A 23,912-nucleotide genomic window follows, 5' to 3' on the forward strand; every position below is an offset into this window, starting at 1 on the left:
TGTGAAGTGGTAAGAGGTTCCAGGCTGTAGTGGATACAGACGGTCAACACATTGACCAGTGTTTGCAACCTGGAACATAAACACGGCAATCAATTAACAAATGTTACCATCTCATGTGGAAATTAAAATGTGTTTCTTTCATTGGTTTATTCATTATTTCTCTTTCGCATGTCCTTACAAATGTTTCATAGTCCTGCGATCACTCGTTTTTAGGGAGCCCTCACAAATAGCAAAAGTTTAATTATGGCCACTCTGCATGTTGGTGTACCTTTGATTTGTGACTTTTGAGGATCTCAATCTCCACCGAGTTGTCATGTATGATCTAGCAACCTGGCAGAGTATAGCACTCCGTCTTCAGGCCATTAGTGGCCTACCGGGACCATCCGACCGCCGTGTCATCCTCAGTGGAGAGTGCGGATAGTACGGGCATGGAGTCAGCACACCGCTCTCCAGGTCGTCATGATGGTATTCTTGACCGAAGCCACTACTAATCGATCGAGTAGCTCCTCAATTGGCATCACGAGGCTGAGTGCAGACCGAAAAATGGCAACAGCGCATGGTGGCCTGGATGGTCACCCATCCAAATGCCGACCACGCCCGACAGCGCTTAACTTCGGTGATCTCATGGGAACCGGTGTATCCACTGTGGCAAGGCCGTTGCCTCCCGGCACAGTATAGAACAGGTGTAAAAAAGTTTGACTCACAAACTTGCTCTTCCGTCATCTTTTCCTTGCATTTAGCAGAACTTTATCGCCTTCTGGGAACTTGATTCACCTTACTGTGCTCTCTTTATTCATCACAATGCATAAATTTAACTTGTGCACAGGTACATGTCGAAATTTCGTCACTAACTACTTGTAACACACATTACGCTACTTCCAGTACTTATTGGCTTTGCTCATCTCTCAAATTGAATACCGTGCGTTGTTCCTTCTACTTTATTCCTTTTTTCTACCATCAGAACCGCTTGACATTCTCTTTCAGTAACACAACTGATCTCTCGTCGTTTTCGTCATTTTGCCGTTGAAGCTTTCAAATTCATCTCTGGTCGAATCATCATCTTCCTACGGTAAATCTAACGTTTCATCTACACTCTCTTTCGTGTGGAGAAACAAGTCAAACGTTTTGCCCATCTCTGTTAGCATATTATATTCCAAGTGTTCGTAACTTATCTCCTCTTTTCTGGAGTCACTGGTCGAAACATCCACTCACCATCATCTTCACAACATTCTCGTAACTCTAATGGATATCATTCTGTGACTACTTCTGTCATTCCCTCTGTCCTCAGAACTTCTCATCTATTTTCATTGACTGTACACTCTTGTCTCCTGGTAAAATTCTCCATCCACCAGTCAGTGCGATACCTAACAATGCTATGATCTCATTGGCTGAGCTGTCCTGATTATCCTTTAAGGTTAGTTTAATTTGTCTAAACTTACTAACATACATGTCTGTTTCAGGTAAAGTATCACTCTGTAGAATTTCAAAAGGTCGAGCCCAAATATCACCTTCACTAACTGATTATGTATAACTAGAAAATTGTCGCTGAGTGTGTGGTTGACCTGTTCTTTAATCTCTGTCTACTTCCTGTGTACTGCACTGTCCGCACTCACTGTAGTTTGAACACTGGCCACATCTTGAACACTTGCCACTTCTTTTCGTTTTGCACATTTCATAGACATTGTTATCCAGTACTAAGACTTGACTGCCTGAATCCAGAACATATGGCACTGTTATGACACCCAACTGCATATTAGTTGTTAGATACATGGCCTCTTCTGTTTGATTATCAAACTTAACAACATCTTCTGACAGTTTCATTTTTAATTGTTCACAGTTTAAGAGTTAGGCGCCAGGAAATTGGATACCATCTCGCAGTGAAGAAAGAGCCTCTGCCGCTAATCAATCATGCCTATTTTTTTGCTCTCTGTCAGATTCTCATTCATTTCTTCACAGACAGGGACTGTGTACCTCTAAAATTTCTGCATCCTCTCGTCACTGGTAGTCTCATTCTTGGTGATTCTGTCTATCATCTTTTTGATATGGTGTCGAATATGATTCTCAGGACAGTTTCTATTCCACTTCTATCCATTCATGTGGGATGGATGCTTCAATCACCAATACGCCTTGGGTAGTTCATGTTGTACTGGTCTGTAGTGGGTTGCATGAAGCGCACTGGAGTAGTAGGGCAAAGAGAGCACCAAACCACATTGCACTGTTACCAAATTTATTCAAGATGTAGGATCCAAGATAGAGATGATAAATATGGCAATGTCACAATGATGTCATTGTGAGAAGTTCGAATTGTGATGGGAATATAGGTTAATTGAGCTACCTCCACTAAACTAATCCCTCCTCCCTTCCCCCCCCCCCCCCCACAAAATGGCAGGAAGTTCAAATTTTGGTGGCAAAAAGGTCACTTGGGCTACCACCACTAACCTAAGAAAATGGTGGGAAAAAAGGTCACTTGGGCAAGCTTCACTAACCTAAGTCATTCGACCACCACCTCTTCCTAGGAATTGGTGGGAAAAGGACTCAGCCTGTTCTGGGCTGCTGGAGAGAGGTAGGAGTGTACTTTATTTATTTTGGAGCAATTTATTTAGGGATGTATTTCATATAGTTTATTTATTTATTACACTGATACAAAGCACTCGCCCTGACATGCTTGGGGTCAGAATACACAGCCTACAGACCTGAAAACTACTCGTAAGTAACCAAATTAATGCAGAACACTGTTGTTCAGAAACGAAAACAACTCGTAAATTACCAAAATAATACAGTATACAGCATAGAGACCTGCAAAAAACTCGTACGTCACCCAAACAATGCAGTACACTGATGTGTAGAGACACAAACAACTCGTAAATTGTCAAAATAATGCATGTAAAACGCTCTGCAAACACGCTCACTAAATATAAACTGTCAAACTAATGCATCGCACAGGCTCAACAACTGTTCACAAAATAATGCAACAGGCACGAAAACAAATCGTAAATTTTGAAAATGAACAGCATGTGAAACGCTATGCAAACACACTCACAATAATTAAACGGCCGAAAATGATGCATTGCAAAAGCACTCATTGCACGTAAAAACACTTTCAAAATACCGTCAAGCGCAACGTGTCCTCGAACTCTTCCCTACAGAGCCCCAAGGTACGAATGCTGGGCAGCAAGCTCATTCTGGTCCCATACGAGAGACACCTCTGGGTCACGTGCACATGTTTTCCATTGTTTCTGGCGCGATGCCCCTCTACTTGCAGTCTAGCACCGAGAGAGATGTTTGCGGCTAAAAGGTTCTAACGCCAGGGGTCGCGCTGTAGAAATCTGTTGCAATGCTTCCCAGAATTACACAGGGTGCGTTATTCCTAGCCATCCTAATGGGACATGCGAGCTGCATCTGACCCCAGTGTGGCTGATGCATCACTGCAAAACGTTCGCGTAGCGACTCACCATCACAGGCGCATCTAAAAGGCTCTCATTGTTATACTGATGTCACATGGCTATGTAAATAAGAGCCAAGTCTACCTCTCAGAAACAGTAAAGTGCTGCAGAAATAGTTAACCATCGCTTTTGTAGTGGCTTCCGTGATGTCTCAGCTTGTCTGAATGGAAATTCTTGTCCTAACAGGACTTGTTTAAGAAAATAGCCCACAACAGCGCCGAATGCATTCCTCCTGATGGTCCTAACGTGGCACCCTATCACGAGTTACCCTTCCTGGAAATCGTTAAGTCCTGCTTTCAAAGAACATCTCCGAAATACAGATGTTTTCACCGCTATGTAGAGGCCCTTACATCGCAACACAAAGGATGTCTTGTGAATGAATGGATCATTATGACAGGCTCTTACTGAACTTAACCCGCCAAATACTGATGCTGCCAGTGTTTGCCTTTTTCTTTTCCCAGATGAGATTTTCAGCGGCAAAACTATTTCGTACAGATCGCCATATTGCACTGACAGTTGAAACCTGCAAAAGTAGCCTACAGATCGTCAAATATGGAAAGACTCTTACTCAGTAACACTGCTCTGCCACTAAGGAAGGAAGCTGGAATATTACAGTGTGACACAAATCTCCAACACGACAATATTCCACTGCGTACTGTGTCGATGTAGTAAACATGCAATTCTTATCCTGCACCATAAAAAATCGCTCCTTTTGCATTATTCATATTGCTGCCGACCGCCAGGCACTCGTACAAACATCGCAAAGACAGACAGCATAATCACATGCACCATAGGTACACTCTTCGCAGCACTAGATATTTTCCCACAAGGTCGGGCGGTCCTCCACCGCAGCCGACGGTCACAAGTCATCCACTCCTGACGTGTGACCAGAGTGCCCTCAGTGGACCGAAGTCACTCTCTGAACTGTTGTACAACGATGGGCTTGTTTCCCCTCGGAGCAAAGGTGTTACTATTTCTGGCCCCAACTTGCTTGGTTGCTTGCCTTCTACACCCATCTATAGACTCTGGGATTACAACAACATATGTAATTTCACTTAGTTTTCCAGAATATTATACTAATTACACGATACTTCTCGATATCAAGCACACAGCAATATTGCTTGCATAGCAGTAGTATCACTTGCACAGTATAATTCTCTAGATATAGACTGGAAATTATTTCTCTAGAAACCCTGAACCTCTGCAAGGTGGAGTATGCTGTAAACCACTGAGTAACTAGAGCCTTATCCTGTTGGGGAAGACCTTTAATTGTGAACTCGAAAAAAAAAGAGGAAACCGATGTTGGCGATGTAACAGATTCCAAAGCATTCTTATAATTTACAAAGTCAAATAAGGAGTTTCTCATGTCTAGAGAACCAGCGAATGTGTCTTTCACCTGCTAAATGCACACACCACAATCGATGTTCCCTCAACCAAATAAAGGCGCGAAATGTGTAGAAGCAGTCAACCAAGTAATTTACGTGGCAGGAAATAATGGTCCAGGGCAGGCAGACATCCATATTGAATCTTCTAAAAAATGTGTGAATTCTTATTGGACTTAACTGCTAAGGTCATCGGTCCCTAAGCTTACGCACTACTTAACCTAAATTATCCTAAGGACAAACACACACACCCATGCCTGAGGGAGGACTCGAACCTCCGCCGGGACCAGAATCTTCCAAAAAATTTCCGCGATATCAAGAAAGCTATTCAACACATACTAAGTATTAGTTCGCTATTCGGCCGTCTAGAGGATGACTCGGTTAAGTCAGCTACATTCCTGCATCCCAACAGGCCTCTCCATTCGGACAGCTCCTACCATTAGCTGGAAACGTGAATCATTCCTACCACAAGAATCCTAGGAAACCGACCACATATATATTTTACACTGTAGTTACAGTTAAATATTACGATTGCGGTCTCAATTGGACGACTTTCTACAATGAGCGAAGTATCGGAAATACACGCTGTAATGGCTGTGGCTCTGGAAATAGAAATATCTGTACCATTCTTATGACTTGACATACTTTCCCCTATGCTATCACAGTATTCCATATCAAATCCATACCTTCCTTACGACTGGACATAGTCATTCCCTTTGCACATGTCGTAACACACACATATACTTTATAAGCCTGATGTTCAAGGCGAAACTATCACGCATTCCCTACTACTAAGTATGATACTGCCAGTCGAAGTGGCCGTGCAGTTCTAGGCGCTACAGTCTAGAGCCGAACGACCGCTACGGTCGCAAGTTCGAATCCTGCCTCGGTCATGGATATGTGTGATGTCCTTAGGTTAGTTAAGTTTAAGTAGTTCTAAGTTCTAGGCGACTGATGACCTCACAAGTTAAATCGCATAGTGCCCAGAGCCATTATAATACTCCACAAATAACTGACTGCTGGAGATACGAAATAATACTCAGAGAAAATCAGCAATGGACGGACATGTTTCATAAGTTTTTCTTGCAAGTGGTACCACTGCATGTTAGAAAGAGAGACATAACCCTCATACAAACCGCCAAATGTTAAACAATACGTCCGTCCGCATGTTTTGGGAGGTTGGTTCACGCAGACAATCAGGGAGTGGCCTCTTCAGAAAGACAAGAAACAGGAAGAGACTCTGGAATTTCCCGATCAACAGAATGCCGCCACTTGATGCTTTGTTTGGGGTTCTGCGAAATCGAAGGAGGCCGATATGTGGTCCATGGTCAGTTGTATTTAGTAATGTGATCTGTAATTAGAGGACTTGAAGAAGGGTACTTTCTAAAATATGCAGAAGTCAAACCAGTATTTAAGAAAGGCTCCAAAGATGATACGGGGAATTACCGTCAAATTTCCTTTCTTCCTGCGTTATCTAAGATATTTGAAATGATTGTTGCAATTCAAATTCAAAATTTGTGCTACAAATACGATGTAATCTCAAAAATACAATTTGGATTCCAGAAAGGCAAAAGTACAATTAATGCAATCAATGAATTTGTGACTAAACTTAGTTCCACTCTGTGCAAATCACAAAAAGCTGTGGGAATCTTCTGTGACTTATCCAAAGCATTTGACTGTGTGAATCACTCCTTACTATTATATAAAATGAAAAATATAGAATTATGGGTATCGCCTTACAGTGGTGTAAGTAATATCTAATGGAGAGAAAGCAAAGGGCTGTCATAACATCAAGCAAAGGGAAATACTCCTCGAAGTGGGGAACCATCTCACAGGGAGTACCACAAGGCTCAATTCTGGGCCCAATCCTCTTTTTTATGTAAATGACTCACCCTTAAATATAAATTATCATTCAGTTTTATTTCCTGATGACACACCAGTACTGTTAGAAAATAAAAACATTGAAGAAATTCATGAAAATGCCATAGAAACTCTAGGAAACCTAGATGTTTTGTTCCATCTAAATGGCCTAAAGCTAAATATTTCAAAAACACAACTGATACAGTTTAAGACAAAACAATCTCGAATAAACCATATTCACACTATTCACAGAAGCCAGGAGCTAAATAAAGCAGTGCATATTAAATTCTTAGGAATGCAATTGGACAGAAACCTATCATGGTCCTCACACATAGGTTACCTAAAAAATAAATTAAACAGCTTGGCGTTTGCTATGACAATCTTAGCCAATGACACTAGTATACACACAAAAAAGTAGTATACTGTAGTTACTTTGAGTCAGTAGGGAGATACAGTATTGTCTTCTGGAGGAATGCTAGCAATATGACAAAAATATTAACTTTGCACATGAAATTATCAGAAACATATGCAGTGAAAAGTGAAGAGAATCTTGTTGGCCATTATTAAGAGATCTTAAGATACTAAGCGTTCCATTATTGTATCTGTATGAAATAATTCTTTTCACAAGTAATAACCTGAAACTCTTTTTGTCAAATAATTTCCAGCATAGGTCCGAAACTGGAAACAAAGAAAGCTTCACAGACTTAATCTTTTTGCACAGAGTCCACAATATATGGGAATGAAAGTATACAATAAACTGAAAGACACAAATTTCAGAAAGGTTCAAATTGAGACAGGAAAAAGAGAATTGTATAGCACCCTGGTGCAGAAATGTTATTATTCTTCTGATGAAGTTTTACTGACCTGACCATCTGAGCAGGATAAAAACAATAATAATAAATAATATTCAGATTTTATTGTGATTATATATAAAATATTGTATTCCATGTATTAATTTATCATAGTTATAAGCTGACAAGTCTCCTGTACATAAAATCAATAATTTTACTTGTACATTACGAAACAATAAAATTCTGATTCTGATTCTGACTGGGTCGTTTTGACCTTCGTAGTGGTGACCTGACATAGAGGCATGTAAGGGTGACCCCAAATGGCGACTACCATACCGCATTTCATACCATCACTTTAGCAGGGTTTAACTTTCAGTGCAATATGACTGCTGTATGTTTTTTGGTCTGTACAAATCAGATTGCCACTGAGATTCTAGTAATTTGTCTGTCTGCAGAACTTGGTTTGGAAATATGTCATGAACTTCTAGATACGTAATTGTTCTGATTTTCCCGTCTGTGCTTAGATTCCAGTATGCTTCGAAAAGTGATAAAAATTAATAATATGAGCCTTAACGTCCCTATAAACTCAGCCTACTCAGCGTTTCGAAGCGCTATCAGAATAAAAAAGGGCCGCAATTGTTTAAATATTCCACACTGCGATCAATTTCCTGACAAGTTCTTTAAATAAACCATATGCCTTACACCATTCTGTATCCTGTAAAATGTTTAAGTAAACAGTATTCTTTACGCTGCAATCTATTTACCGATAAATTCTTTAACTAAATAAATAAACTATATTCCAAACACAGCTTGCATCGCGTAAATTGTTTAAATAAACAGTATTACACACATTGTATAAATTATTTAAACAATATTCCCTACACTACAATCGATTTCCCAAAAAGTTCCTGAATCAAATAAATGAATTATATTCCATATACTGCCTTTAATCCCATAAGTTGTTTAAATAAACAACATACCACACACTGTCTAAATTGTTTCAACAATGTTCCATACACTGCAATCGGTTTCCCTCTAAATGAACGATCAACTGAGACTTTTTCCGCCTGTTTCCAGGAAAGTGGAGGAGAGGGGAAGGGGAGGGGGAGTGCTGTGGGTTTCCCTGAGTGTGGATTTAATTGATCAATTTAATTAATTAGTGAATCAAACTGAAAACAAATGTGTGCCTGTAGGGGTGATGGGAGTTCCCTGAGGGATGGAGGGAGAGGAGTAGGAGGAGGGGGAAGGAGAGGGCGAACAATAGGTTTAGGATCTGTCAATTAAAAGAGAACAATATGTTTATCCTAAATGTATGCTTGCCCCTGGGGTAGTCGACCCAAAACGTGCGGTGATAACCCCCTTGCCCTACTACTTACGTAAACGCCACTTCTCTCGGCTATTAAGTGAAAGCCACCAGCCACTACATTGTCTGAAGTGAGAAGTAATGCCTCAAATCTGGCTTTCTCGGCAGTCTCAAGAGTCTGTGGATCTTTGAATATTTAATTCCATAATGATTTTCGAAATGGAATGTCCCATAAATTTAGCTCCAACTACCATTCCATGCTCAAATTATGTTAACTTCCGTCGTGCGCCCATAATGCCGTTGCAAACCTGTTCACATGAATCACCTGAGTACAAATGATGGCCATGCCAATACACTATCGTTTTATACCTAGTGCAGTGATATTACCACGATCTTTATACGTGCATATCGCTAATCCATGACCTTTGCCATATCAATATGCAACTGTCACGCAAGTATGCTTGTTTCAGCTGTGGCAGGGTTGCATTCAATTTCAAGTATATGGTTCAATAATCCAGTACAAAAGTGTCTGCGGGAAAGAAAGGAGGGCGAAATTTACAAACATATTTGGAGTCTGAAAAGCACAAAAGAACTATCCGAGGAGAAGCATCATCTTCAAAATTTAATTTTTTTCGTGAAACCAAGGAGTATAGGAGAAATGTAGAGTGTGCCACTGAACGTACTTCTGCGTTTCAGCTTGTGAAGCTTCGTAATAGCTATAACGTGATGGACTGCACAGTTAGTTTGATAAAATCCTTTTCTTCCAGGTACCAGTATGATAGAAAAGTTTTCGAGTTTAAGAACGAAAACAGAAGCAATAATGAACTCAGTACATGGTCCTCATTCTGATGAAAGCGTTATGAAATATTTCAAAGATAATGACATTTCTAGACTGATTCTAGACAGATTCAAAAGATAATGGCATTTCTACCGATAGCAACAATTGTGGGTCAGTGAAAATATTCCTAATCATTATTCAATATTTTGATTGGAAAATTGGTGATTTGTAATCCACAGCAATTGAATTAAATCATCAACCTAATGAGATAGCAGACGCTATATCTTCTTTTTTTAAACTGTTGTCCAGGATAATGGGTTCCTTGATAAATGTATGGCATTCGCAGAAGATAAGTATGACACAACGTTTCGAGGATTGCTTCGGGGTTCAGAAGGGAAAAACGTTTTTCCAAATCTTAAAAATACTCTTAGAAGGAAAACTTTTGACTAGGGTTGCTCATGTCCTAAGTAACTGCATTCCTCAAACCGTGGACATATTGGAGAATGATATGGAAAGTACTATTTCCGAGTTGTTTCAGGATTTCCAGAACTATACAGTCTGGACTATTTAACTTCAAGTATTTTAATAATTTATCGATACTGAATAGAAGAAGTATTGCCAATTGCTTAGCAAGACGAGGAGGTTATCGTTACTTCCAGAGATAAACAAACTCATTCACGTGTTCCCTGCTATGAAATCACACTTTCTCCCACAGTGTAAACCATCTATGATCATTAAGAGGTCCTTTGAAAATGAAATTATCAAGATCTATCTATACCACCTGCAAACAATTTCTGGTAGAGTTCATTAAAACACAGCAAAGTTTGAGAAAGAAGCTAATTCACTTGCTCTTATTGACCACTAATAACATGCTCACTCATCATGATACCAATACATTTACAAGAATAAAACCGGAAGCATTACTGAAAGAGAAACGTAAACATGGACCAGACACTCAATGAGAGAAACTCACTGAAGCAGTATTTGGACTCTACGAAAGATGTATAAAATATCCCCAAATATGGTTGACATCTATGCAAGAGTTCATGTGTTTTATGTGGGCATGCCTTCAAAAATCGCCTTAGTCGATGAATGTGGAACCAACCATTAAATACGTTTTGGATAGAGATGTGCCTGTAAATGATGTGCAGTATTTCTCTGAATTCTATGCCTGAAGAAATTTGTTAATGTAGAATATGAACATAACCATAATTTCTTAAAATTCAACCTTGCAAAAAGTGGTCCATGCATTACGAGAAATTCAGACCTTCTTCCTGCCATTCAGAACAGCTAAAATTGCGCAATTTTCTTTGCCATTACGTCCCACAATGAGATAACAGAAACACTTTTCTCTCTAATGCATAGTCAGTGGAGAAAATAGAGAAACTCCCTGTCTGTAGACACCCTTCGAGATCGTCTGCAAGTATAGTTTAATTACAAAAATTTTAGTTGCAATGAATTCCACAGCTGTCAAATGAATGGTAAACGACTACTGAGACAGAAAAGTTCTACAGAAAAATATTCTTGGGTTACCATTAACCAGGAGCAAATAACAGGAAACATGTTGTAGGATATGTAATGGTTTCTAAATATAAAATGTAGAAATAAAGCATATTCATAGACTGTTTACATTCTCTTGATCCATGACTCAATTGTTCTGATCCATACTCTATTATATAAATCAGAAGACTCTGTGTTACACGCTGCTATTGCCGAACTATATGACCTAACAACAATTGGATTACAACAGTCTCATTTCAATTTCATATACACGACACATTGGAACATGAATGTTCCTTTAACACACTTTTAGGAAATCTTATTACTTCCATATTTCATTTCTGACATGGGAGATGATCAATACCACAGACCACTTTGGCAGGAGCATTCTGTCTATAACACAACTTTTGATAAAATCGAAGGTGAACACTTCTACATGATTGAATAGTCCTGAAGATACATGATAATAATAATAATAATGTCAAGTGATATTTCTGCTTATGTACTTCAATATAATCATTCCTAATGTTATTTGAGTTAAAATGTTTACAGAATTATAGCAGCTACATTCAATGAATAGTAAAAAATTATTGCTTTTAATTGTACTTATAAAAAGGAAGTCTTGGTAAAATTAATGTCTGTAAACCCCTTATGCTATGGTAATCTTTGTTCTATGAGGGCGGAATCATTTTGTGCAACATTAAATTGTTTCCTTCTTCCCTTTCTGGCATCATCACATAACAGGTATAAGTGTACTCGCTGTGACTTTTATTGATTATAACTGGGATATTACATTTAAAACTTGTTCCATTTTTTAAAACGAGAAACTTCTTAGTTCTTCTGTTTCAATAAAATCTTGCAGTTAACTTCTGGCTGTTTAAATTATGTTGGAAGCGCCTTAAGCACTCTGTCACTAGTTATTTTATTATTATGAGGTCCAACCTGGATCTTAATTCAAAGTCTGGTAACTTTATACAAAATAACTTCACCTGAATTAACATTAACTACTTCTAAAATGCCGTTCATCATCGAACACGCCAGTAACCGAGAATGAGTTCTTGGCCTGAAACTAAATTTCATACGTTCCACCCAAGTCAATGAATACTATTCATTTTGCCATAAGAAATAATCAGTGATCACAAAAATTTGAATCGTAAATGAGAATAGTAGCACTTCGCCTTTTTACTTCATTTGAAGTGGATCCGCTACGGTGGCAGGTTCGAATCCTGCCTCGGGCATGGATGTGTGTGATGCCCTTAGGTTAGTTAGGTTTATGTAGTTCTAAGTTCTAGGGGACTGATGACCTGAGATGTTAAGTCCCATAGTGCTCAGAGACATTTTTTGAAGTGGATGAATTTGCTTGAGACTTTATGATACTTATATTCTGCAAACCTATTCAATTTATAGGAAAGGAAATACTTAATCTTATATTTATCCTGACCTGCAGTAGTCTAGTCCTTCTTCCTATGCTCCCTGAGCCCATAAAATTTAATGGGTCAACAATTGGTGAACCGTCAGTGGTCCTCAATGTAAATGTTGCTACCACAGTTTTCTGGATCTGTTTGGAAAAAGTTACATTAGATTGTGGTTTTATGAGGACTGTCTATTTTTTCCTCTTTTCTAGGTCACTACATTCATCAGATACTCATACAGAAAGGATTCCTACACATTATTGAGTTCAAACTATTTATTACATAAATGGCGCTCATTTTATCACTTTTCCATTCCTGATATATAGTTAACAACTGGTGAATAAAATGTCCTCTTTTTTAACTTCCAAAATATGGAAAGTATTCTCTTTTTTGCATTCCAAATATATATTATACATAAATATACACTCCTGGAAATTGAAATAAGAACACCTTGAATTCATTGTCCCAGGAAGGGGAAACTTTATTGACACATTCCTGGGGTCAGATACATCACATGATTACAGTGACAGAACCACAGGCACATAGACACAGGCAACAGAGCATGCACAATGTCGGCACTAGTACAGTGTATATCCACCTTTCCCAGCAATGCAGGCTGCTATTCTAACATGGAGACGATCGTAGAGATGCTGGATGTAGTCCTGTGGAACGGCTTGCCATGCCATTTCCACCTGGCGCCTCAGCTGGACCAGCGTTCATGCTGGACGTGCACACCGCGTGAGACGACGCTTCATCCAGTCCCAAACATGCTCAATGGGGGACAGATCCGGAGATCTTGCTGGCCAGGGTAGTTGACTTACACCTTCTAGAGCACGTTGGGTGGCACGGGATACATGCGGACGTGCATTGTCCTGTTGGAACAGCAAGTTCCCTTGCCGGTCTAGGAATGGTAGAATGATGGGTTCGATGACGGTTTGGATGTACCGTGCACTATTCAGTGTCCCCTCGACGATCACCAGAGCTGTACGGCCAGTGTAGGAGATCGCTCCCCACACCATGATGCCGGGTGTTGGCCCTGTGTGCCTCGGTCGTATGCAGTCCTGATTGTGGCGCTCACCTGCACGGCGCCAAACACGCATACGACCATCATTGGCACCAAGGCCGAAGCGACTCTCATCGCTGGAGACGACACGTCTCCATTCGTCCCTACATTCACGCCTGTCGCGACACCACTGGAGGCGGGCTGCATGATGTTGGGGCGTGAGCGGAAGACGGCCTAACGATCTGCGGCACCGTAGCCCAGCTTCATGGAGACGGTTGCGAATGGTCCTCGCCGATACCCCAGGAGCAACAGTGTCCCTAATTTGCTGGGAAGTGGCGGTGCGGTCCCCTACGGCACTGCGTAGGATCCTAAGGTCTTGGCGTGCATCCGTACGTCGCCACGGTCCGGTCCTAGGTCGACGGGCACGTGCACCTTCCACCGACCACTGGCGACAACATCGATGTACTGTGGAGACCTCACGCCCCACGTGTTGAGCAATTCGGCGGTACGTCCACCCGGCCTCCCGCATGCCCACTATACGCCCTCGCTCAAAGTCCGTCAACTGCACACACAGTTCACGTCCACGCTGTCACGGCATGCTACCAGTGTTAAAGACTGCGATGGAGCTCCGTATGCCACGGCAAACTGGCGGACACTGACGGCGGCGGTGCACAAATGCTGCGCAGCTAGCGCCATTCGACGGCCAACACCGCGGTTCCTGGTGTGTCCGCTGTGCCGTGCGTGTGATCATTGCTTGTACAGCCCTCTCGCAGTGTCCGGAGCAAGTATGGTGGGTCTGACACACCGGTGTCAATGTGTTCTTTTTTCCATTTCCAGGAGTGTACATAAAAATATGATTAAGGGGACTGACCCACAAATACTAGGGGCATCTTTGAAAAAACTGTCAGTTTTCTAAACTTTGTAACTCTTAATATTTATAAACCTTTATAATACTTACCATCTTTTAAGACATGTTATCGGAACATTTTTGTGTATTAACCACAGCTTTAGCTCACATACATTTTTCTAATTGTATTTTTTTGTTGCAAGTGAAATAAACAATGCTAATCATAGGTACACATCACTCAAAATACAAGCAAATTGGAAGGTTTATTTTTTCCTGCAAGTTCTTTACACTATTATCTTAAAAGCAGACTACTGACAAAATTGTAGTGTCATAAACTGAGACACAAAAAATTTAAGTATGATTATCAGAAATTTGGGAAATGAATTCCGGGTTTTTCTTCAAATAAGCATTTTGTTGTTCAAAGTTAAGTCACAAGAGTAATCCAATCTTTAGTTAAGCATGTATTAAGACAGTATACAAAATTTCAGCTCTCTGTCTTTAATAGTTGTTAGCAGAAGTGTACCATAACATAAAATAATTTAACTTTCAGGAAATTCAAGTTAAAGTTAAAACTTGCTTTTTTTTTATTAACTTGCATGGTACTAATGCATCCCAGATCCATTTTCAGCTTGCTTCCTGTGTTGTTCTTCCTCCAATCTGTTTTTCACACTTCTTATCCTTCCTTCTTTGATTGCTTCTAACTATGATTTTTCTGCTTTGAAGAGTCTCCTTCGGTCAATGGCTATGAGAGCTCTATGTATATTTAGTTCACCAGGCACTCCCATCAGTTCCATAACATTAAGCCTTAACTCTGCACCGTAATTAAAGCATAGAACAGCATCTAGCACACCTATTTTCAAAGTATTTAGTCCTATAAGAACAGTTTTTAATATATGTTCCCACATACAATTGTTGAAACTTCCATTTGGATTTTGAGTCCTACCATGTAAACATTTCTTTAATAATCTTGTGTCACAAAGATCCTGATAAATAGGTTTCATAACTTCCATTATAGCAAATGACAAAGAATGATTGTCGCTCTCATCTTGAGTAACAGCCCTCTGGTAGTTATACCATGAATCACTGCCTGGTGGGCAGAGTGCATGATATGGGTTGTCATCTGTGGAGGATTTATGAAAGAAGGTAGTCAATATTGCCTTTTTCATTCACTTGAGATCATTTTTATTTTGTCTTATGGCTTGTACATAATACTACTGCAACCTGTCTATTTTTCGTCTATAAGCCGACCACATCTGCTAATGCACTTACCATCAACTAATTTCTTTTCCTTCAAATTCCTCTTCAACTTCCTCCATCTTGTACCATACCTTTTCTGGAAATGTCCAACACATTCCATTTTTCCAATTTTTGTGTCAGCATAAGATTTGGATTCACAAACTCTTTGGTCCCCATTTGAGTCTACATCTCCTAGGTAAGATTTTTATTTATTTATTTACAAGTCACGTTCCATAGGACCAAATTGCGGAGCAAATCTCCAAGGTCATGGAACATGCCAGTACATGAAATTACAACATAAAAGTAATAACAGATAAAAGTAAATGTTCATGAACCTGAAAAAAGTCAATGCATAAGTTTAAATAAACGCTATCAGCAATACCACCACCCCCCCTCCATGAACCATGGACCTTTCTGTTGGTGGGGAGGCTTGCGTGCCTCAGCAATACAGATAGCCGTACCATAGGTGCAACCACAACGGAGGGGTATCTGTTGAGAGGCCAGACAAACGTGTGGTTTCTGAAGAGGGGCAGCAGCCTTTTCAGTAGTTGCAGGGGCAACAGAAGAGAAGGAAACGTAGTAGGTGGATATGGATTGGGGCTAAGAAATGAAAGAGAAAGCCGCTTGGTAGAATTTTGCACAGAGCACAACATAATCATAGCTAACACTTTGTTTAAGAATCATGAAAGAAGGTTGTATACATGGAAGAACCCTGGAGATACTAAAAGGTATCAGATAGATTATATAATGGTAAGACAGAGATTTAGGAACCAGGTTTGAAATTGCAAGACATTTCCAGGGGAAGATGTGGACTCTGACCACAATCTATTGGTTATGATCTGTAGATTAAAACTGAAGAAACTGCAAAAAGGTGGGAATTTAAGGAGATGGGACCTGGATAAATGAAAGAACCAGAGGTTGTACAGAGTTTCAGGGAGAGCATAAGGGAACAATTGACAGGAATAGGGGAAAGAAATACAGTAGAAGAAGAATGGGTAGCTTTGAGGGATGAAGTAGTGAAGGCAGCAGAGGATCAAGTAGGTAAAAAGACGAGGGCTAGTAGTCATCCTTGGGTAACAGAAGAAATATTGAATTTAATTGATGAAAGGAGAAAATATAAAAATGCAATAAATGAAGCAGGCAAAAAGGAATACAAACGTCTCAAAAATGAGATCGACAGGAAGAGCAAAATGGCTAAGCAGGGATGGCTAGAGGACAAATGTAAGGATGTAGAGGTTTATCTCACTAGGGGCAAATAGATACTGCCTACAGGAAAATTAAAGAGACCTTTCGAGACAAGAGAACCACTTGTATGAACATCAAGAGCTCAGATGGAAACCCAGTTCTAAGCAAAGAAGGGAAAGCAGAAAGGTGGAAGGAATATATAGAGGGTCTATACAAGGGCGATGTACTTGAGGACAATATTATGGAAATAGAAGAAGATGTAGATGAAGATGAAATGGGAGATACGATACTGCGTGAAGAGTTTGACAGAGCACTGAAAGACCTGAGTCGAAACAAGGCCTCTGGAGTAGACAACATTCCATTAGAACTACTGACAGCCTTGGGAGAGCTAGTCCTGACAAAACTCACCCATCTGGTGAGCAATATGTATGAAACAGGCGAAATACCCTCAGACTTCAAGAACAATATAATAATTCTAATCCCAAAGAAAGCAGGTGTTGACAGATGTGAACATTACCGAACAATCAGTTTAATGAGCCACAGCTGCAAAATACTAACGCGAATTCTTTACGGATGAATGAAAAAATTAATAGAAGCCGACCTCGGGGAAGATCAGTTTGGATTCCGTACAAATACTGGAACACGTAAGGCAATACTGACCTTACGACTTATCTTAGAAGAAAGATTAAGGAAAGGCAAACCTACGTTTCTAGCGTTTGTAGACTTAGAGGAAGGTTTTGACAATGTTGACTGGAATACTCTCTTTCAAATTCTAATGGTGGCAGGGGTAACATACAGGGAGCGAAAGGCTATTTACAATTTATACAGAAACCAGATGGCAGTAATAAGAGTCGGAGGACATGAAAGGGAAGCAGTGGTTGGGAAGGGAGTGAGACAGGGTTGTAGTCTCTTCCTGATGTTATTCAATCTGTATATTGAGCAAGCAGTGAAGGAAACAAAAGAAAAATTCGGAGTAGGTATTAAAATCCATGGAGAAGAAATAAAAACTTTGAGGTTCGCCGATGACATTGTAATTCTGTCAGAGACAGCAAAGGACTAGGAAGAGCAGTTGAATGGAATGGACAGTGTCTTGAAAGCAGGATATAAGCTGAACATCAACTAAAGCAAAACGAGGATAATGGAATATAGTCGAATTATGTCGGGTGATGCTGAGGGAATTAGATTAGGAAATGAGACACTTAAAGTACTAAAGGAGTTTTGCTATTTGGGGAGCAAAATAACTGATAATGGCCGAAGTAGAGAGGATATAAAATGTAGATTGGCAATGGCAAGGAAAGCGTTTCTGAAGAAGAGAAATTTGTTAACATCGAGTATAGATTTAAGTGTCAGGAAGTCTTTTCTGAAAGTATTTGTATGGAGTGGTGCCATGTATGGAAGTGAAACATGGACGATAAATAGTTTGGACAAGAAGAGAATAGAAGCTTTCGAAATGTGGTGCTACAGAAGAATGCTGAAGATTAGATAGGTAGATCACGTAACTAATGAGGAAGTATTGAATAGGATTGGGGAGAAGAGAAGTCTGTGGCACAACTTGACCAGAAGAAGGGATCGGTTGGTAGGTCATGTTCTGAGGCATCAAGGGATCACCAATTTAGTATTGGAGGGCAGTGTGGAGGGTAAAAATCGTAGAGAGAGACCAAGAGATGAATACAACAAGCAGATTCAGAAGGATGTAGGTTGCAGTAGGTACTGGGAGATGAAGAAATTTGCACAGGATAGGGTAGCATGGAGAGCTGCATCAAACCAGTCTCAGGACTGAAGACCACAACAACAACATCAGCAATACAATAAGAATCAGCTTAATCTTTCAAGGAACTCGCCAGAATAGAAGGAGTGGCCCATGATGAAACTCTGCAGTTTCGATTTGAAAGCTCGTGGATTGCTGCTAATATTTTTGAATTTGAATGGCAGTTTATTGAAAATAGATGCAGCAGTATACTGCACAACGTTTTGCACCAGAATTAAGGAAGTCCGATCCGAATCCAGGTTTGATTTCTGCCGAGTATTAACCGAGTGAAAGCTGCTTATTCTTGGGAATAAACTTATATTGGTAACAAGAAACTATAATAAGGAATGGACATATTGAGAGGCCATTGTCAAAATACCCATACTCGTGAACAGATGTCGACAGGAGGTTCGTGAACTCACACCACTTATTGCCCGAACCGCCTGTTTCTGAGCAAAAAATATCCTTTTAGAATGGGAAGAGTTGTCCCAGAATATAATACCATTAACCGAATATAAAAAAAAGCAAAGTAGACTAATTTTCGTGTCGAAGTATCACTCACTTCTGATACTGTTCGAATAGTAAAAATGGCAGTATTTAGTCTTCGAACAAAATCCTAAATATGGGCTTTTCATGACAGCTTACTATCTATCTGAACACCCAGAAATTTGAACTGTTCATATGCCCATTCTATAAAATTAAAACGTCATGTATTGTTGAATTGTGTGTTAGAAACTGTAAAAACTGAGTCTTACTGTGACTTAACGTTAGTTTGTTTTCTACAAGCCATGAACTGAGGCCATGTAATGCACTATTTGAAACCGAGCCAATGTTGCACACAGCATCCTTTACTACCAAGCTAGTGTCATCAGCAAACAGAAATATTTTAGAGTTACCCATAATACTAGGGCATATCATTTATATAAATGAAGAACAGCAGTGGCCCCAACACTGATCCCTGGGGCACCCCCCACTTGACAGTACCCCACTCACATCCCACATCACAGACGTTATCAACATTGTGAATAATGACCTTTTACTGCCTGTTGCTAAAGTAAGAGATGAACCAATTGTGAGCTACTCCCCATATTCTGTAATAGTCCAACTTCTGGAGCAATATTTTGTGATCAACACAATCAAATGTCTTAGTTAAATCAATAAATATGCCAAGCGTTCGAAACTTTTTGGTTAGCCCATCCATTACCTCACAGAGAAAAGAGAATATAGCATTTTCAGTTGTTAAACGACTTCTAAAGCCGAACTGTATGTTTGATAGCAAATCGTATGATATAAAATCTTCAATTATCCTTACATACACAGCCTTTCCAATAACTTTTGCAAACACTGATGGCATAGAAATAGGTCTAAAATTATCTACATTATCCCTTTCTCCTTTTTTATAAAGCAGCTTGACTACTGAGTACTTTAATCGCTCAGGAAACTGACCATTCCTAAAGGAAAAATTACAAATATGGCTAAATACAGTGCTAACATGTGCAGCACAGCACTTTAATGTTCTGCCAGACACTCCATCATAACCATGAGAGTCCTTAGTCTTCAGTGATTTAATTATTGGCTCAGTCTCCCTCTTGTCTGTATCACAGAGGACTATTTCAGACATCAGTCTCAGAAAGGCATTTGCCAAGAAAGTTATATGATTTCCTTTAGAAACTAATTTTTTATTTAATTCACCAGCAATGCTCAGAAAATGATTGTTAAATACTGTACATATATCTGATTTATCAGTAACAGAAATATTTTTACTGTGAATTGACTTTGTGCTGCTGACCAAACACTTCTTTCACAACTGACCATATGGTTTTAATTTTATCCTGTGAATTAGGTATTTTATTTGTATACCACATACTCTTTGCCTTCCTAATAACATTTTATGCACCTTACAATACTGTTTGTAATGGGCTACTGTAGCTTGATTATGACTACTTCTAACCTTTTTATATAATTCCCACTTTGTTCTACATGATATCCTTATCCCACTAGTCATCCATCCGGGCTGCCCATTACTGCTAGTACACCATTTAGAATGTTCTAATGGAAAGCAACTCTCAAAGAGCATGAGAAATGTGTTATGGACAGCACTGTATTTATCATATATGCTATCAGCACTATAAACATCCTGCCACTCTTGTTCCTTGACAAGTTTTAAAAAACTCTCTATTGCTGTTGGATTAACTTTCCTACATAATTTGTAATTAAATATGACATTGGTTTGAGTACAAAAGCCTTTGAGTGTTAAAATTTGTGCATCATGGTCTGAAAGACCAGTCATGCTTTCACTAACAGAATGCCCATCTAGTAATGAAGAATGAATAAAAATATTGTCTATGACAGTGCTACTGTTGCCCTGCACCCTAGGTGGAAAAACACAGTTTGCATCAGATCATATGAATTTAGGAGATCTACCAACATCCTTTTTCTTGCACAGTCGTATACAATATGAATATTGAAGTCACCACATATAACTAGTTTCTGGTACTTCCTACAAAGTGAATCAAGAAGCCTCTCTAGCTTGAGCAGAAATGCTCTGAAGTCAGAGTTAGGGGATCCATAAACAACAACAATTAGAAGTTCAGTTTCACTAAATTCTACTAACGCTGCACAACTTTCAAATATCTGTTAAGTGCAGTGTCATGATACATCTATGGACTCAAATGGAATACTGTTTTTTATGTACAGAGCCACTCCCCCACCCCGCAGAGAACTCCTTGAGAAACAGCCAGCTAATCTGTAGCCTGGTAAAGGAAGCCTCTGAATTATCAAATTATTTAAGTGGTGCTCTGATATACCAATAATTTCAGAGTCAACATCTATTGGCAGTTCACTAACTTTATCTCTAATACCTCTTATATTTTGATGAAATATGCCAATTCCTTCTCTACTTCGAGACATTACATCCTCTGAAGGTAAGCCCTTAATTAGAGGGACTTCCTTTAAGCAGGTACATGTATCTGCTGACTTCAATCTAAAAAAGGTGCAGCTCTAACACCAACTACTACAGGAATTTTTCCATGAGTCACACCACCACCACCACCCACTACACTGTCACCTATAAGCTTAGCCAGCCTCCCCTTCTCAAACCTATTGAGGTGCAGGCCATGCCTAGTGAAACACGATCTACTGACAGACCCAACTGGCACCACTGAGATGTGACCCATACCCTCTGCCATCAGTGCCCAGCCAAACCCCAGGTTAACGTGCCTAACAGCTGCATTAAGGTGAGGCCGATCATGACGCTGAAACAGTTGCATGAAATGCATATTAGTGCCACCAGTTTGAGTAGCTATCTTAACCAAGTCACCACTGACGTCATATTCCCTGTCCCTATCGAGACTGTTTACTGCTCCATCCACTAACACTACCTGATCCTCCTTCGTAAAATTCTTACGTAATTCCCCAATGCTTTCAGTCACCTGAGCCAACCCTGCACTAGGCTTCACAGTGCTGGTGAGCTCGTACTCACTCCCCAACACTTCCTGCAACTGCTGGCCCACACCTCTACCGTGGGAACTACCTAGCAGCAGAAACTTCTTTCTGCTAGACTTTGCAACTAACCTAGACCTCCCAATTGCTGAGGACTGCTGCAAGTGCCCTACATCTACAGCTACACGAGTCTCCTCTCCACTCAACTCTTACAGTTGATCATACCTATTGTGTGTATGCAAAGTAAACCTGTCTGAATACCTCCTCTTCCTAGCAGCCTTCTTACCAGGAAGCTGCCTTCTTGCCAACTGCCAGTTCTCATTCCCCACCAACCTTCACCCTCCTCAACCTATCTAGTTCCTCCTTTGAGAATTGTAACTGCACCTGAAGGGCATTGATCTTACACTCCTGTTCCTCTGTCAACTTGTTTCTACTACAGTTTGTGCAGTCTCAGGAGGGGACCTTACTAAAATGACCACTGGCTTCCCCACTGCATTCCCCCCAGTGAAAATAGTTTGAACAAATCCCAACCCAGTAATCCACTACTCACAAACCTACAACAGAGCCCACACTTCTCACTCATGGTTAAATTTTACAGTTACTGAAAAAACTATACATCTACGTTACCAAAGTTCAGTTACACCAGTAGAACTATTCAAGAACTAACAATAATGGTCTCGAAATTCTCTGCCTCCTAAGAAATCAACAACTTGTATTAATAATACTACACTACAGCTAATACCAATATCAACAAAACTTCACAAAATTATTAACTAAAATCAAAAAATTCAAACGGCCACTGTAACACTAAGTGACGTTAAAACACTGAATGAAATTTATACTGAAATATTTCACTAGAAACAATAATAAACGTCAGTTTAAAACTAAAGCACGAAATTTACCAAACGACTTCGACGCACAGAAAACTATAACAAAACACAGCGAGCGAACGATGCACGCAACACCGCTAAAATCTATTAAATTTAATAACTGTATTACACAGCACAAATAAGTGTGTCACTACTTAGCTTTATTACCGCTACAGCTGCAGTGCACGCCGCAAAATGAATACATCATACCATATTTCTCCACTGACCTGTGAAATATATTCACAACACCTTCAAATTCCATCACTCCACTATAACGACTAAAATTAATCAAACATTTATTATTTTCAGTTTCACGGCACAGCCATGACAGTACTTGCTAATACATTTCACAATTACATTGTTTAACACCAAACTTCTTAATTCTTCCCATTGCTTGCAAGTGGAATAAGAAACTCATGCACGCAATAACTTCGCTGTGTACAAAATATTCGCTCCAAAACAACAGCAAACAATGACGAAACTGTCTGTATAAACAAAAGATAAGCAACTGTAAAGCTTTCGCAGGTTAGCGAACTTAAGGGACTAAAAAGTCATAAAAACGAAACAAATTAGAGCAAAACATTTTTTAAACAGAACTCACTGTCTGCCATTGGGACGTCGACGTGCGTGGAGCCACTTATAAATTCCTCTAATTCTGGTACTTTCTGTGATCCATTTTCCTAGACGTAAATTTTTTCACATTCTGAAAACTACAGAGAAGTTCTTAAGACAAAAATTAAGAAACGGATTTTTCGACAGCTATTCACATACAATTAAGGGATGTGAATGGTGAAAAAGAAGATGGCGAACGGAAATATTTGAGAGTGAACCCTCACTAAGACAGAATTTATTGCATGATATAATTCACATGGAATACACAGCATAACATTTGACTAAGAATAAAATTTACACACTCCCTCATTTCCACATGTCAGGCTTAAATGCAGTTACAAGGAAGCAATGGCATAGATGACCTCAAAAATAATTATTTGAAAGTTGGAAATTCATGCTAAAAGGGAAAATAATATAGCATTAATATTAAAGTGGACACATACAACATAGTAACAGGAAGGAATAAAGCTCCCTGTTTTGTATCACAAGAGAGCAAGAGGCCA

At 39.7% G+C, this 23,912-nt stretch overlaps 1 pseudogene; it reads right to left on the reverse strand.

Moving 5' to 3' along the window:
• Positions 1-544: 544 nt before the first annotated feature.
• On the reverse strand, positions 545-662 carry LOC126282693 (5S ribosomal RNA; annotated as a pseudogene).
• Between the last annotated feature and the right edge of the window lie 23,250 nt (positions 663-23,912).

Source organism: Schistocerca gregaria, chromosome 7 (genome assembly GCF_023897955.1).
Source record: "Schistocerca gregaria isolate iqSchGreg1 chromosome 7, iqSchGreg1.2, whole genome shotgun sequence".
NCBI classification, from domain to species: domain Eukaryota; kingdom Metazoa; phylum Arthropoda; class Insecta; order Orthoptera; family Acrididae; genus Schistocerca; species Schistocerca gregaria.